The 14684-nt window shown below is 37.9% G+C and overlaps 1 protein-coding gene across 18 annotated transcripts in view; it reads right to left on the reverse strand.

Annotated features, from left to right (window-relative positions):
- The window catches only part of TBC1D5 (TBC1 domain family member 5), a 605221-nt gene that overhangs the window by 544997 nt on the left and 45540 nt on the right, over nucleotides 1-14684 (reverse strand). For all 18 annotated transcript variants that reach the window (XM_089332288.1, XM_070072843.2, XM_017346738.4 and 15 more), the window contains exon 2: nucleotides 1371-1434. The gene's annotated coding sequence lies outside the window, so the exon portion shown is untranslated. The remainder of the gene's footprint in view (nucleotides 1-1370; nucleotides 1435-14684) is intronic.

Raw genomic sequence — 14684 nt, forward strand, 5'->3', positions numbered from 1 at the left:
TCTCTCTGAAGTGTTACAACTGTAAAGTACATAATAATTCACTGCAAGAAAACACAAAATAAAGACCATGTTGTGCACTTCGCACTCTTGTACCCAAATAACTACTTTAACCTATTCATTAAACCATTCAATAAAAGAGCGCTAATAAGTGTACTATGTTATGAAATAGTTAGGAGAAATGATCTTACTTGGTTAAAAATAGAAACTTTATATAAAAGAATTATAAGCTAAAATCAAAGAAACTATATTTCATATTTATAAATATCTTTGTCCATTTTAGTTCATTAAAATAAAATTTTCCATAAGAGATAGGAAATATGTCATTATGACTGACAGAAAAACCTATAGATACATCATGTTGTTTTCCAAATATCCATTTAATGGGGACTGAATCTATCAGTCAAATTTCTCTCACAAGGATCCAAATGCAAGTTGAACTTCATGTCTTTGAACTTTCCTAAAAATAGTCCAGTTGTTAAACAGAGGTGCCACTAAAACAATATAACCAAAAGTCCATTATTTACTCTCAAGTAAGTGGGAAATTCAGACCTGCCCTTTGGAAATACAAAGGATAATGTGGACTGAGGTTTACATGTTTAATCTCTGTTTACAGATGATAGGCTAAATCATTAATTTGTAAGTAACTCTACACTGAGTTTGCACACAACCCACAAATATTCTGTCACCAGTAACCCTCAATCAGTAAATTCAAAGCTAAACAAAGCAAAACTGAAATTATATCTCTACCATAAATTACAAAAAAATATCCATGGGCATTGCAATGAACATATTCTTGCCTTAAAGCTAATACTTTAATTTTTAAGAACCACAAAGAAAAAAAATCAAAACTAGTCAGTAACAATGCAGCGTCTAAAAGCAATAAACTCAAAATTAAGTTATAAATAATTTAAAGCATGTCATGAAGATGTATTAATAATTCAACAGATAAATAATTTACTAAATAATCAAATAAATAAATAATGAAATACATAAATAAATCAGCAAATAAATAATTCTGCAAAATAACCTAAACAATAAGCCACCCAAACAAATCACAACCTACAAAACTACAATGATTTTCTGGATTCTGAGAGTTTTAAATAAGCAAAGGTACATAAACTAGATCAATTCTTGTTAGAATTAGAAATATTTTTCAATGCTGTGGAAAAAATCTTCATATCAATACATAAGAATACATTTGCAATTTTTAAAAGACTGCATAAGATTAGTTCTCATAAATTATTAACATAATTGTAATATATCCTCTTCTATATGTTATATATACTTTCTTAGCCTGACATATTTTCCTTTAAGCAACTAGACACAGAAAATATTCTTAATTTACACTTCTTTTTCAAAGAGATACTTACAGTACAATACTGCTACAGTCTTTATGACAGTCTTTCCTGTCTTCATCAACTCATCAGAAATTTTCTGCAAGGAAAAATAATAACTTTAATTATAAAGATGGAATTTAATTCATTAGTGGACAATGCTTTGTAATTCTGCAAAATAGCAATAGGAAGTGGATATTATTAGCTATAAGTTGTATCAAGTTTCTAGAAATCTTTATTAGACTAAGTTTAAACTTAGTCTAACAAGAGTCCAGTTACCTCCACTGGAATTGACACACAATTTGTTACGACTGGCAGAATTTCAGATATGAATATAAAACTTTGAAGGGAAACAATGATTGGATGACATCTAATGCTACCTTCAATTTGGAAAGCTCAAAGTCCTTGAGTGGACATGATGAGAACACTTAACACTTAGAATTTGAACATAATCATAACCTAATTAAAGTACCAGAAGGGATCAAAACATAACTGACCTCATAAATCAGTCTTCATGTAACATTTTTCTAAATATTATCTTCCCAAAGTACAGCATTCCTGAAATCTATATCTTAAACTATCATATCTTTTCCCACAAGAAAAAACTCTAACGGATTTTGGACACTGCTAAGAGTTAAATGCAAACAATACAGAAATACTTGAAGAAAAGAAAATATTAATCAAAGTTTTTATTTTCATTGTTTTGAAAGACAGAAATCTTCCATCCTCTGGCTCACTAGGATAGCCTAGGCCAAAGCCCAGAACTCAATCCAGGTCTTCAGCATGGGTGGCAGGATCTTAATTACTTGAGCCATCTACCTGCTGATTCCTAAGGTGTGCATTAGGAGGAAGTTGGAATTGGGAGCATAGCCAGGATTTGAACTCATGTACTCTAATATAGGATGCAGCCATCTCAAGCAGCATCTTAAATGCTGTACCCAACACCTGCACCAATCAGAGCATTTTATATAACCTATTTTAATAAATTTTCACAAGCTTTTAAGTTATGCAGTATGCATAATTTGCCTATTTTACAATCAAGGAAACTGAGGCTCAGTAAGACTATAAATGTCGCAGGAAAGATTCAGTCTATCTACACAACTTCAGCATCAATTCACTGAACTAGACAGCCCTTAAATTTGGACCCAACTTAAAAAATAAAGAGAATTCCAAAACACGGCATATGGGGTAGAGCAATGGTTCAACTAGAGGTGATTTTCTCCCCCCAAGAAACATTTAGCAATGTCAGGAGACATCTGTGTTGTCTTGACTGCAAAGTGGTATATGGTGGGTAGAGGTAAGAAATGCTGCTACACATCTGTAACAGCCCCCCACCACTAAGAATTATCTGACCCAAAATATTTTTAGTGCAATGCATGAGAAATCCTGGGTTAGAGTAAAATGACTTCTAGTGGACAATTTTTCCAAACAATACACATTTGACTCAAGGACCGTGTAGCAATTTTTACACACATTATACATAGTGAAATATCCAGGATAAAAAAGTTATCCTTGGGAGAAGAGGTATTTGAGAACTTTCTATACCTTCTGCTCAGTATTTACATAAACCAGGACAGGTATCTGGCACAGCAGTTAATTTACTGCTTGGGTTGCTGTCATGCCCTATTAGAGTGGCTGGCTTGAGTCCCAGATATTCCACTTCCACCCAGCTTCCTGCTGATGCACATCCTTGGTGGCAGCAGGCAATGGCACTTGGGTTCCTAACACTCGTATGGGAGACCCAGATGGAGGTCCAGTTTCCTGACTTTGGCCTGGTCCAGCAATGGCTGCTGCAGGCATGTTGGGAATGAAACAGAGGAAGATCTCTGTGCTTCTGTCTGCCTTTCAAATAAAAAATATGAAAATAAACCTCAGAAAAAATATCACTGTAAGCCGAAAACTGCTTTAAAATAATCTAACTTTTAACATGTATTATGGCTGGCGCTGTGGCTCACTAGGCTAATCCTCCACCTGCGGTGCCAGCACAACGGGTTCTAGTCCCGGTTGGGGCGCCGGATTCTGTCCCGGTTGCTCCTCTTCCAGGCCAGCTCTCTGCTGTGGCCCGGGAGTGCAGTGGAGGATGGCCCAAGTGCTTAGGCCCTTCACCCCATGGGAGACCAGGAGAAGCACCTGGCTCCTGCCTTCGGATCAGTGCGGTGCACCGGCCGCAGCACGCCAGCTGCAGCGGCCATTGGAGGGTGAACCAACGGCAAAGGAAGACCTTTCTCTCTGACTCTCTCTCACTGTCCACTCTGCCTGTCAAAAAAATAAAAAAACATGTATTCATTATTTTACTGAAATTAAAAGTAACTTTCTTAAAACATGGAAAAACAGTAAGTTTATAATCATAAAAATTTTTTAAACTTTCATACCAAAAATTTTCCAACAAAGATAATATAATTAAAAGGCTCCTGAAACAAGTGGGAGACCAGGAAGAAGCTCCTGGCTCCTGACTTCGGATCGGCTCAACTCCAGCCGTTGTGGCCTTTTGGGGAGTGAACCAGCAGATGGAAGACCTCTCTCTCTCTCTCTCTTTCTGCCTTTCTTTGCCTCTCTCTGTAACTCTTTCAAATAAATAAAAACATTTTTTAAAAAGTTAAAATCACGAACAGACCTCATCAAAGTGACTCTCCAAGACATTTAATATTAATTCTTAGAGCTCCATTATTCTGATGGAATACAATATATAAACATTAATGTTTTATCTTGTTTTTTGTCTAAAAGCAATCAAGTTTTTTCTCAAATATTTTTGTAATTATTAAAAGCATTTGTGAAAAAAAATCAGCAACATAATTACCAAATAGTTGTAGAAACTATGTACTTCCTGTATCACTTTAAGTACTTTCTTTCAACACCAAATAGTATCTCTTCAGTCTCAAAATGGATGTCGGTTTTCAACAGAGACCTAGATTCTACCATGACACAGTGCATCATTCCTTCTATTTGATTTACTATATTAACATATTACCAGACAGAGACTTTAATCAATGACATCCTTAAACTAGGATTATATCACCCCCCCAAAAAACATAATATAATAATTTAATAATATAATAATTTAATAATAATCAAAAACAGACTTAAACAAGAGAAGGGAAAACAAACATATTCTTCTGACATAAATGTCCAGAAACAGACAAAGGCTAATACGACAGCTCTACTCCAAGTACTGGGGCCAAGTTCCATCTTACTCTACCATCCACTCTTGCCTCGTGCCAAGAAGGCAATGGGAATTCCACACTAATATTATTTACTCACACTGCAGGCAGTAGGGACAAACTCTCATATTTCAGCCTAAACCTCATAATCCATTTCTTAGTCCTTTAGAAGGCTAAGAAATATAGTCTCCAACACTGCCAATATGCTAAGCTATAAAACTGGAATTCTTTTGTACTAAAGAAGACCGGTAGAATGAATGAATTTTGTAAGAAAAATTACTAGAGACAGACTGCAATGAAAGTTAGTTACAACTCTCCAAAGAAAATGAGATCCACTCAAAAGATTTTCATTTGAGAGGTCCACTACAAATATTAATAAAAATGAAAGCCTAAATATTTAAATAGGAGTTAAATAGTTTTAAAGGTTATTCTCAAAATAAACTGCTGCATAATCACTATCATTTTAAGGCGATTACTAGCATCAGGAAACATTTATAATTTTAAATGAAAGAACAAAAATATTTCACATGCAGGGGCTAGAGCTGTAGCACAGCAGATTAGGCCACTGCCTGCAAGGCAGGCATCCCAAATTGGAACACCAGCTTGAATCCTGACTAGCACACTTCCAATCCAGCTCCCTGCTAATGCTGCCTGAGAAAGCAGCAGATGATGGCCCAAGGACTTGGGACCTTGCCACCTACACCCACATGGAGTTCGTGACTCCTGGCTTAGACCTGGCCCAGCCTCAGGCATTGCACCCATCTAGGGAGTAAAAGTGTATAGAGGATCTGTCACTTTGCATTTCAAATAAATATTTACGAAATATATTTCATATGCATACTATATATATACACAAACACAAATAATATACACATATACTTGGTATATACTTACGCATACATATAGGCCCTAAAGAGACCATTTAAAAGTTAAGTAATGGAATTAACTAAAATTATATACAAGTTTTACTGTGATTTGGGGCACGCTAACAAAAATTTTTTCTCCATTTATTACTTTCCAATTTTTCTACAACAAACAGATATTATGTTTACAATTATTCTTCACAAAAGACAGTGACCTAAATGAAGACGCAATTAGGCACCTTAAAATAGTAGTCAGATTCAGGCTTTAGCTTATTAGTTGGTATTTACTGATTTTTAAAACAGTGTGGGGAATCTGTAACTGGGCTGCATCTTTCCCAACTGCGACAAAATATACACCTTTCTCTTTAGTTGGTAAGAAGTCAAACTCTCTGTGCCCAACTTGTATTCAACTAACTAGCATTTATATGTCCTATTTGTCAGTTTTGCACAAGTCACTCCTAACCAGATGCTACGTCCATCATTCCTAACAATTTACCCCTACATATTTCTTACTTTTGCTCATCTCACTCTGCTGAATTAATCATTAGTCCTTCATGTATCTACAAATCCTTCCACTTTCCATATGCCCCAATCTATTTTGTTAAATTTCTACCTTACCATAAATATTCCTGATTACTTGTATGAGGGTACTTCAGAAAGTTCAAAAATGGAATTAAAAGATAATGCAGGGCCAGCGCCGCGGCTCACAAGGCTAATCCTCCGCCTTGCGGCGCCGGCACACCGGGTTCTAGTCCCGGTTGCCCCTCTTCCAGGCCAGCTCTCTGCTGTGGCCAGGGAGTGCAGTGGAGGATGGCCCAAGTGCTTGGGCCCTGCAACCGATGGGAGACCAGGATAAGTACCTGGCTCCTGCCATCGGATCAGCACGGTGCGCCCGCCGCAGCGCGCCAGCTGCGGTGGCCATTGGAGGGTGAACCAACAGCAAAAGGAAGACCTTTCTCTCTGTCTCTCTCTCTCTCTCACTGTCCACTCTGCCTGTCAAAAAAATAAAAAAATAAAAATAAAAAAAAGATAATGCACATTCATATTAACAGTTTTTTAGGATTTATTTTATTTAATTGATAGGGGAGAGAGAAAGAAAGAAAGAAAGAGAGAGAGAGAGAGTTTTCCATCCATCAGTTCATTCCCCAGATGGCCACAACAGGATCTGGGCCAGGAGAAAACCAGGAACTTCTTCTGGGTCTCCCACGTGGATGGCAAGAGCCCAAGCACTTGGACCATTCTCCACTGCTTTCCTGGGCACATTAGCAGGGTGCTGAATGGGAAGTGGAGCAGCCAGGACTCAAACCAGTACCCATACGGGATACCAATGTCACAGGCAGCAGCTTCACCCACTACACCACAACACCAACTTCTATATTAACTTCTTACAGTACACTTATGTGATGGACACATCTAACAGAAACCATTTCTTTCTTAAATTTTAAACTATTCTGCATTATCTTGAATTTTCCAAAGTTATTACAGGGTATATAAAAATTGTTATATCGGTACTAATTCTATTGCTTCATAGCTACCATCCATAGAATCTCATGACTTAAAATATTTCCAACTTCTCCACATTTCCTTTAGTGATACCTTCCTAAACTCCTTTTATCACCACATTAAAAATTGAAAAATAAAGAAAAAAGAAAAAATTACGACATTTGAAACTACTAACAGCCTATGGATGGGAGGGCCAAAATACCAAGCAAATCAAAAGTAAAATATACACAGTCATAGCACTTTAGAACTAAGAAAATAAGAACACAGTTAATTAGAAATTCACAACAAAACAAAATGAAAGGCAAATGTATAACCCAGACATACTACAGAAAATCCATAAGACAGAAAGTCACAGCAGTTGTCAAATGTCTGCTGGGGTCAGTTTCTCTCATGGCTGACAACACTAGTTTAGCTTCTGTATGATTCCAGGCAAGAGAGCCTTCTCTAAGTGCCATGCATGGGAGACCTGGTTTGTGTTCCTGGCTTTTGACCTTTTTCTCCAATATTAATCGCGGATCCCGACTCCTCCATTGCAGGCTTTTTGGGGAGAGAGAATCACCAGATGAGAGCATGTGTTCTCTTTAAAAACAAACACTCACTCAAATATATCCTTTTATTCCATTTTAAATAAGTGTTGGCCGGCACTGTGGCTCAATAGGCTAATCCTCCACCTTGCGGCGCCGGCACACGGGGTTCTAGTCCCAATTGCGGCGACGGATTCTGTCCCAGTTGCCCCTCTTCCAGGCCAGCTCTCTGCTATGGCCCGGGAGTGCAGTGGAGGATGGCCCAAGTCTTTGGGCCCTGCACCCGCGTGGGAGACCAGGAGAAGCACCTGGCTCCTGGCTTCAGATCAGTGTGATGCGCCAGCCGCGGCGGCCATTGCAGGGTGAACCAACCAACGGCAAAAGGAAGACCTTTCTCTCTGTCTCTCTCTCTCTGTGCACTCTGCCTGTCCAAAAAAAAAAAAAAAAGTGTTGCTTTCCAGTGAATTGGCAACTTAAAAAAATGGTCTTTGATTACAGATAATTTCTAAAGTATTTTGTTAGATCTCTCATTGTATTCTTTGCATTACTCACCTGCTCTCAACCTTGTTTGTCTATCAGTAACTACATTATAGTCTTGGAAAAAAATCCTTCATTTCCTAATGCTTTATTTAAAAATCAGTATGTATCTACACATGTTTTAACTTTTCCACCGAATTAAAAATTTTATGTATGCTTTTTATTTTTTGAAGTTTTCTTTTGTATATGTATGTAGTCTTTCAGTGGCTTGAATCATTATTTTTCTTTCCAAAGATGAAAGATCTGTAGTTTAATTTTGCTGCCTATTTTTTAATTTATTTATTTGAAATGCAGAGTCAGTCTCTCTCTCCCCCCTTCTCCTCCCCTACTCTCTTTCACACACACCCCTCTACAATAGCCAGCAATGGGCCAGGCTGAAGCTAAAATCTAGAAGCCAGGTGTGTGTGTGTGTGTGTGTGTGTGTGTGTGTGTGTTTGTGTGTGTATAAATAATATATAAATATATATAAATTGGGTATTGACAATATCCAAAGACAATAGTTGAAAAGTTTCCAAATCAACTGAAGACAAAGATGGAAGTTCTGAGATGCAAGAAGACAGTCAAGATACTGGGTAAATAGTAACTCCTTATCAGTTTCAAGGCTAAGTCCACCACAATTACTGCAACATAATGGCAAATCAGCATTTTCTATTTTTATTTTGTTAACTATAACAGGGGTGGGGCCGGCACTGTGACTTAGTGGGTTAAGCCGCCACCTGCAGTGCCAGCATCCCATATGGGTGCTGGTTCGAGACCCAGCTGCTCCACTTCTGATCCCGCAGTCTGCTATGGCCTGGGAACACAGTAGAAGATGGCCTGCAGGCGTACACCTTCCGGATAGGTTAACGCCGGCGAGACCTCGGAGACACCAGACGCGTTTATCGGCTTTTCAGCTTTCACTTTATTTTTCAGCAGACTCGCGTTACATGTCGCGAACGCCCGCCCTGTTACCGGCATTCATTCACAACTCCTTCATTCACCACTCCTGCTTACTACTCGCATTCATTCATAACTCCCGCCTGTTACCGGCGTTCATTCATAACTCCCGCCTGTTTCCGGCGTTCATTCACAACTCCGCCTGTTACCGGCGTTCATTCATTACTCCGCCTTTTACCGGCGTTCATTCATTCCTCCGTCTTTTACCAGCCTTCATTCATTCCTCCGTCTTTTACCAGCATTCATTCACTCTCCGTCTTTTACCAGCGTTCATTCACTCTCCGTCTTTTACCAGCGTTCATTCACTCTCCGTCTTTTACCAGCGTTCATTCATCCCTCCGTCTTTTACCAGCATTCATTCACTCCTCCCGCCCACCGTCCACCTATTTATATATATATATCATTCACGGAAAACATGTTACCAACTAAGTGTGGGAAACATGCAATAACAGGATGCTTAAAGTCAAAACAGGATCTTGCAATTAGCAACGGGCAGGGTGGAAAAAGCCCAGCACTAAACTTCTTGTCGGGAGCGGCACAGCTGGCCAGGCTGTCCCGTTCCCCGACAATGGCCCAAGTCCTTGGGCCCCTGCACCCACGTGGGAGACACGGAAGAAGATCCTGGGTCCTAGCTTTGGATCGGCACAGCTCTAGCCATTGAGGCCATCTGGGCAGTGAACCACTGAATGGAAGACCTCTCTCTGCCTCACTTTCTCTCTCTGCGTAACTCTTTCAAATAAATAAATAAATAAATAAATAAATAAAGAACGGAGTGGATGTACTCTAAATAAACAAAACTGGAACTAGTTGGTCTTGTAAAGAAATTTGGGGGTCTGGTACTGCTGCGTAGTAGGTGAATCTGCCACCTGCAACGCTGGCATCCCATATGAGCACTGGTTGAGCCCTGGCTGCTCCACTTTCCATCAAGCTCCCTGCTAATGCAACTGGGAAAGCATCTGGGGAGTGAACCAGTGGATGGAAGATCTCTACCCCCTTCTCCCTTGCTCTAATAAATAAATAAATTAATTAATTGTTAAAAGAGCCCAAAATTTAGATGCTAAAGATTTCCTTTCCTGGTGGAAATATCCTGTCCTTACTTCCAAAACTGTTTTTCTATTAGTGTTTCTTAATATATGTAAATTTAAGAAATTAAAAACCATTACAATCTTATATTAGCAAGGCTGAATATATATTCAATTATGTTGAAATGAACAGAATTCCAATTTTCATTAACTGTTCTCTTCAATATGAGCTAAGCCACACAATACTTCCTGCACACTTTACCTGTCAAATCCTCCCAGCACAACAGGTTCTTTTACTTTAAAATGTAGTTCCTTAAGAAGACCCTGCTCAGAACTGTAGGAAAAATCAAATGTAAATTCAAACTGACTTTTAGTAAAACCGAAAGCGCAGCATCACACCTCCTAAGAATCATACCAATATCTGCATAAATATTTGGTCATTTTTCAAATATTTGACCCATATCTAATTGAAGCATTACAGTAACTCCATGGGATACTAGCTTTAGAAAGCAGATAAAATAATGGCTAAAGGCTTAGAGTAAAAGAACATTGTGAATAGTGTCGGAAAATATATAAGATATAAAAATTGAATTTAACAATGTCAAAGAGGAAAAAGAGATATCCAAAATGTGATCAACAGCTGCCTTTCAACATCATTCCCCATCACATGAAACTGAAAGCACAATCATTAAGCATATACAGCAAATAAACTAAGTGAAATGATACATTAACTGATTTGATTCAATGCCACCAAATTCAAACAATCTAGCAAGATTTTATTTAATTGCTTATTTAAGTTAATAAGACTCAAATGGCACTATTTTCAGAGGTATGGGAAAAGAATTTTAATAGAAAACAACTGGTCTCAATAATTAAAACTTTCATATAAGTAAAGGTTGAGCGGGTCAAAAATTGTCATCCAGACAACTTAACCATGAAGAAATAAAAAGTTGGGGCAAGTGTTTAGTGGTTAAGACATGGATTAAGATGCTCTCGTCCCACATCAAGCATCAGGGCTCATTTCCTCACTACAGGCTCCTGCTGCCAGTCTCCTGCCAATGCAGACCATGCAAAGCCACACTGATATCTCACATAATTGAGTACTTGCTACATAACCTGAGAGACCTGGATTGCATTCCTGGCTCCAGGCTTCAGCCCTGGCATAGTCCTGGCCACTGTGGGTATTTAGGGGGGATAAACTGGCAGATGGGAGTTTTCTACCTACCTCTCAAAAAAATAAATTCTCTAAAAAAAATTTTTAAAGAATCAAATGTTTAAGCTCTTCTGTGAAAGTTCAGGGGCAAAGTCTTTAAATTACAGAATTTCCCAAATCACTGTATTGCTGTACCGACGCAAAGCTAATGCCTGAACAAATGTAAGACACCAAACATCTTAATGTGATGGTTTCAAATAAATTGGAATGTTAAGGTGGAAATGTACAGTGAAGTGAAGTGAAGAAAGAAAATCCATGATTTCAGTCAGACACAATGGTGTGTGGTAGGAGAATATCGGCTTTGAAATTTAGTTTAACTTACTTCCAGTTTTTTTTTTTATTTTTTATTTTTTCCTTTTTTCTTTTTTTTGACAGGCAGAGTGGACAGTGAGAGAGAGAGAGAGAGAGAGAAAGGTCTTCCTTTTTCTGTTGGTTTACCCCACAATGGCCACTGCGGCCAGCGCACCACGCTGATCCGAAGCCAGGAGCCAGGTGCTTCTCCTGGTCTCCCATGCGGGTGCAGGGCCCAAGCACTTGGGCCATCCTCCACTGCCTTCCTGGGCCACAGCAGAGAGCTTGATTGGAAGAGGAGCAACTGGGACAGAATCTGGTGCCCCAGCCGGGACTAGAACCTGGGGTGCCAGGCCGCAGGTGGAGGATTAGCCTAGTGAGCCATGGCGCCGGCCTACTTACTTCCAGTTTTAACTTCCTACCAATCCATTCTTATATAAAGAAAAATAATCCATTGTGACTTTTGAGTTTTTATTCAACATCATAATCAAATTGTAAGAGATTTTAGCTGCTTAAAGTCTTTTGTGTGGAGAGAAAAGGCAGAACTTTAAAAACATATCTACAAACATAAACACAACTACATATAGCAAAAGTTTCCTAAATGGTAATATTTTAAAGTACATCACCCCCTCAAACTCACTACTGAGATGTTCTTTTAAGACTTTTTAAAACTAACAATTATGCTTCAAGGGTTGATCCATAAAACATATTACATTTATATTATAGAATAATTGGTAATCATGTTATAGATAACTCTTTTTCAGCTATTAATGATTAATTCTAGTATTAAATTACACATATTAGCAAGAAAATCAAATGGAAATAGTTCATGCCTTGTTCTCACCTAATTATAAAAATATCTAAAAAGGTTACATGACATATTTCAAATTCCATATAGTTATGGAAGTTGTAACTACTCATAATTGTATTTTTGAGTTTAAATTATATTAAATTAAATATTCTGAATTTAAATTATCTTTAAGAATTTTATAATTAAGCCATTCTTATAATTTATAAAAATCTTAAGAAAAAACTAGATCTAATCTAAAATTTTAAAACCTGTCTTTTTTAGAATAAAGTCATTAATTTTCAGGTTTCATTACACTGGATTGACATTTACATATAAAGAGATAGAGGTTTTATTTTTGCATTTAAATTCTAAAGAGAGTAAATAAAGATGATTAACTAAAGGTTATTTAAAGTTTTTAATTTAAATTACTGGATTTTCTAAACTTCAGAGTAATTTTTGGTAAATGCTTTTGTTTAAAAATTATAAACTTCCACATAACTAAAGATGAAACTTAATCTGTTATTGAACTTGAAACAATTTAAACTCAGACATGAATAATTATAACTTTTAATTGCACTGTATTTTAGATTGTTTTATAACCCTTTAGGAAAAAAAATAGCTCATGCCATATCTCCACTTCATTTGACTATCAATATATTTTACTCCATATAAAAACCAATCCTGGTTTTCTGAAAAAAATATTTGCTGTAATATTACATCCATTTTCTCTTCAGTAACATTTGTAAGCTTTCCACAGTTAACTGTAACCTAGTTAGAAAAGGTTACTTAACAAGATTTTTGTGTACATTAAAAAAAAAAATTTTTTTTATCTGAAAGGTAGAGCAAGAGAGACAGGGAGAGAGAGAGGGAAAGAGACATGGACCAAGACAATAGATCTTCCACATTGTGGTTCAGTCCTTGAAAATGGACAGAACAGCTGGGGCTGGGCCGAGCAAAAGTCAGGATCCTGGAACTCCATCCAGGTCTCCCACATGGGTGGCAGGGGCCCAAGTACTTGAGGCTACCCTCTACCGCTTTTCCAGGCACGGTGGCAGGGAACTGGATCAGAGAGGGAGCAGCCAGGACTCAAACAGGCGCCCATATGGGATGCCACCATTGCAGGCAGCGGCTCAGTCCTCAGCGACACAAAACCGGCCCCAATTTTAAGTATATTTTATGAGTTCATTCGTAAAATCTCCTATGATATCTCAGTTGAATTTCCTACAAAGTAGTGAAAAGATAATACAAACTACTAGAATCAAACACTTCTAGAATAACAAGAAAAATCAATACAACAAAATGTCTTACTAGAAGAAATCATGTTTTTACTAAGGTTCAATTATTTCTAAACATTCTAATACATAAAAATCAAGTAAAACAAGCAGTTGATGGAAATTCTTTATAATCACTTTCACCTTTACAAATTAAGTATAAATTTAATGGTAAATGCCAATCAATATACCTTCTTCAGGATTATACACATAAACTAAATAAATAATGAATAAATAAATAATAGTTATACTTATCTATATAAGCAGCCAAGTTAACTTCCTAGAGAGGAAGAATTGAATAACAGCAAACATGCAACATGCTGTACTAAGTACTAAGAAAGTTTGTGCATGAGCTTTTTATTTCTATTTAAAAATATTAAAAACGAAGAGTAGGATTACAAGTACCCAATGTTCCCAAACAGAATAACAAATGATATTCACATCAAGCAATCCAATTCACATAAACATGCAAACATATTTGCTTCATTTTATGTATATTTATAAAACAATTAGGGGCCGGAGCTATGGCTCACTTGGTTAATTCTCCGCCTGCAGCCTTTCTCCAGGTCTCCCAAGAGGGTAGAAGGGGCCCAAGTACTTAGACCATCTGCTGCTGCTTTTACCCAGGCCATTAGCCAGGAGCTGGATAGAAGGGGAGCAGCTAGGATTCAAACCAGCATCCCATATGGATCCCCATTATCCATATTCCCATTATCCCATATGGGATGCTGGATTTGCACATGGTGGCTCTACTCACTATGTCACAACACCAGCCCCTAATAGTCTACATTTCTTAAGAAAACTTTCAAATACAGAGTTTCAAATAACTCACTTGAAATATTTCAATTGATCTCATCACTTACAGAAGATTCATACTCTTGGATTTTTAATTGCTGTAAATATAAAAGTAGAGTAGGGGCCTGTGCCATGGCTCACTTGGTTAATCCTCTGCCTGCAGTGCCGGCACCCAATATGGGCGACGGGTTCTAGTCCTGGTTGCTCCTCTTCCAGTCCAGCTCTCTGCTGTGGCCTGGGAATGCAGTGGAGGATGGCCCAAGTGCTTGGGCCCTGCACCCGCATGGAAGACCAGGAGGAAGCACCTGGCTCCTGGCTTCGGATCAGAGCAGCGCGCCGGCCATGGTGGCCATTTGGGGGGTGAACCAACGGAAAGGAAGACCTTTCTCTCTATCTCTCTTTCTCTCACTGTCTATAACTCTACCTGTCAAATAAATAAATAAATAA

Source organism: Oryctolagus cuniculus, chromosome 4 (genome assembly GCF_051225735.1).
Source record: "Oryctolagus cuniculus isolate XC-2025 breed Fujian yellow rabbit chromosome 4, ASM5122573v1, whole genome shotgun sequence".
In the NCBI taxonomy this organism is placed as follows: domain Eukaryota; kingdom Metazoa; phylum Chordata; class Mammalia; order Lagomorpha; family Leporidae; genus Oryctolagus; species Oryctolagus cuniculus.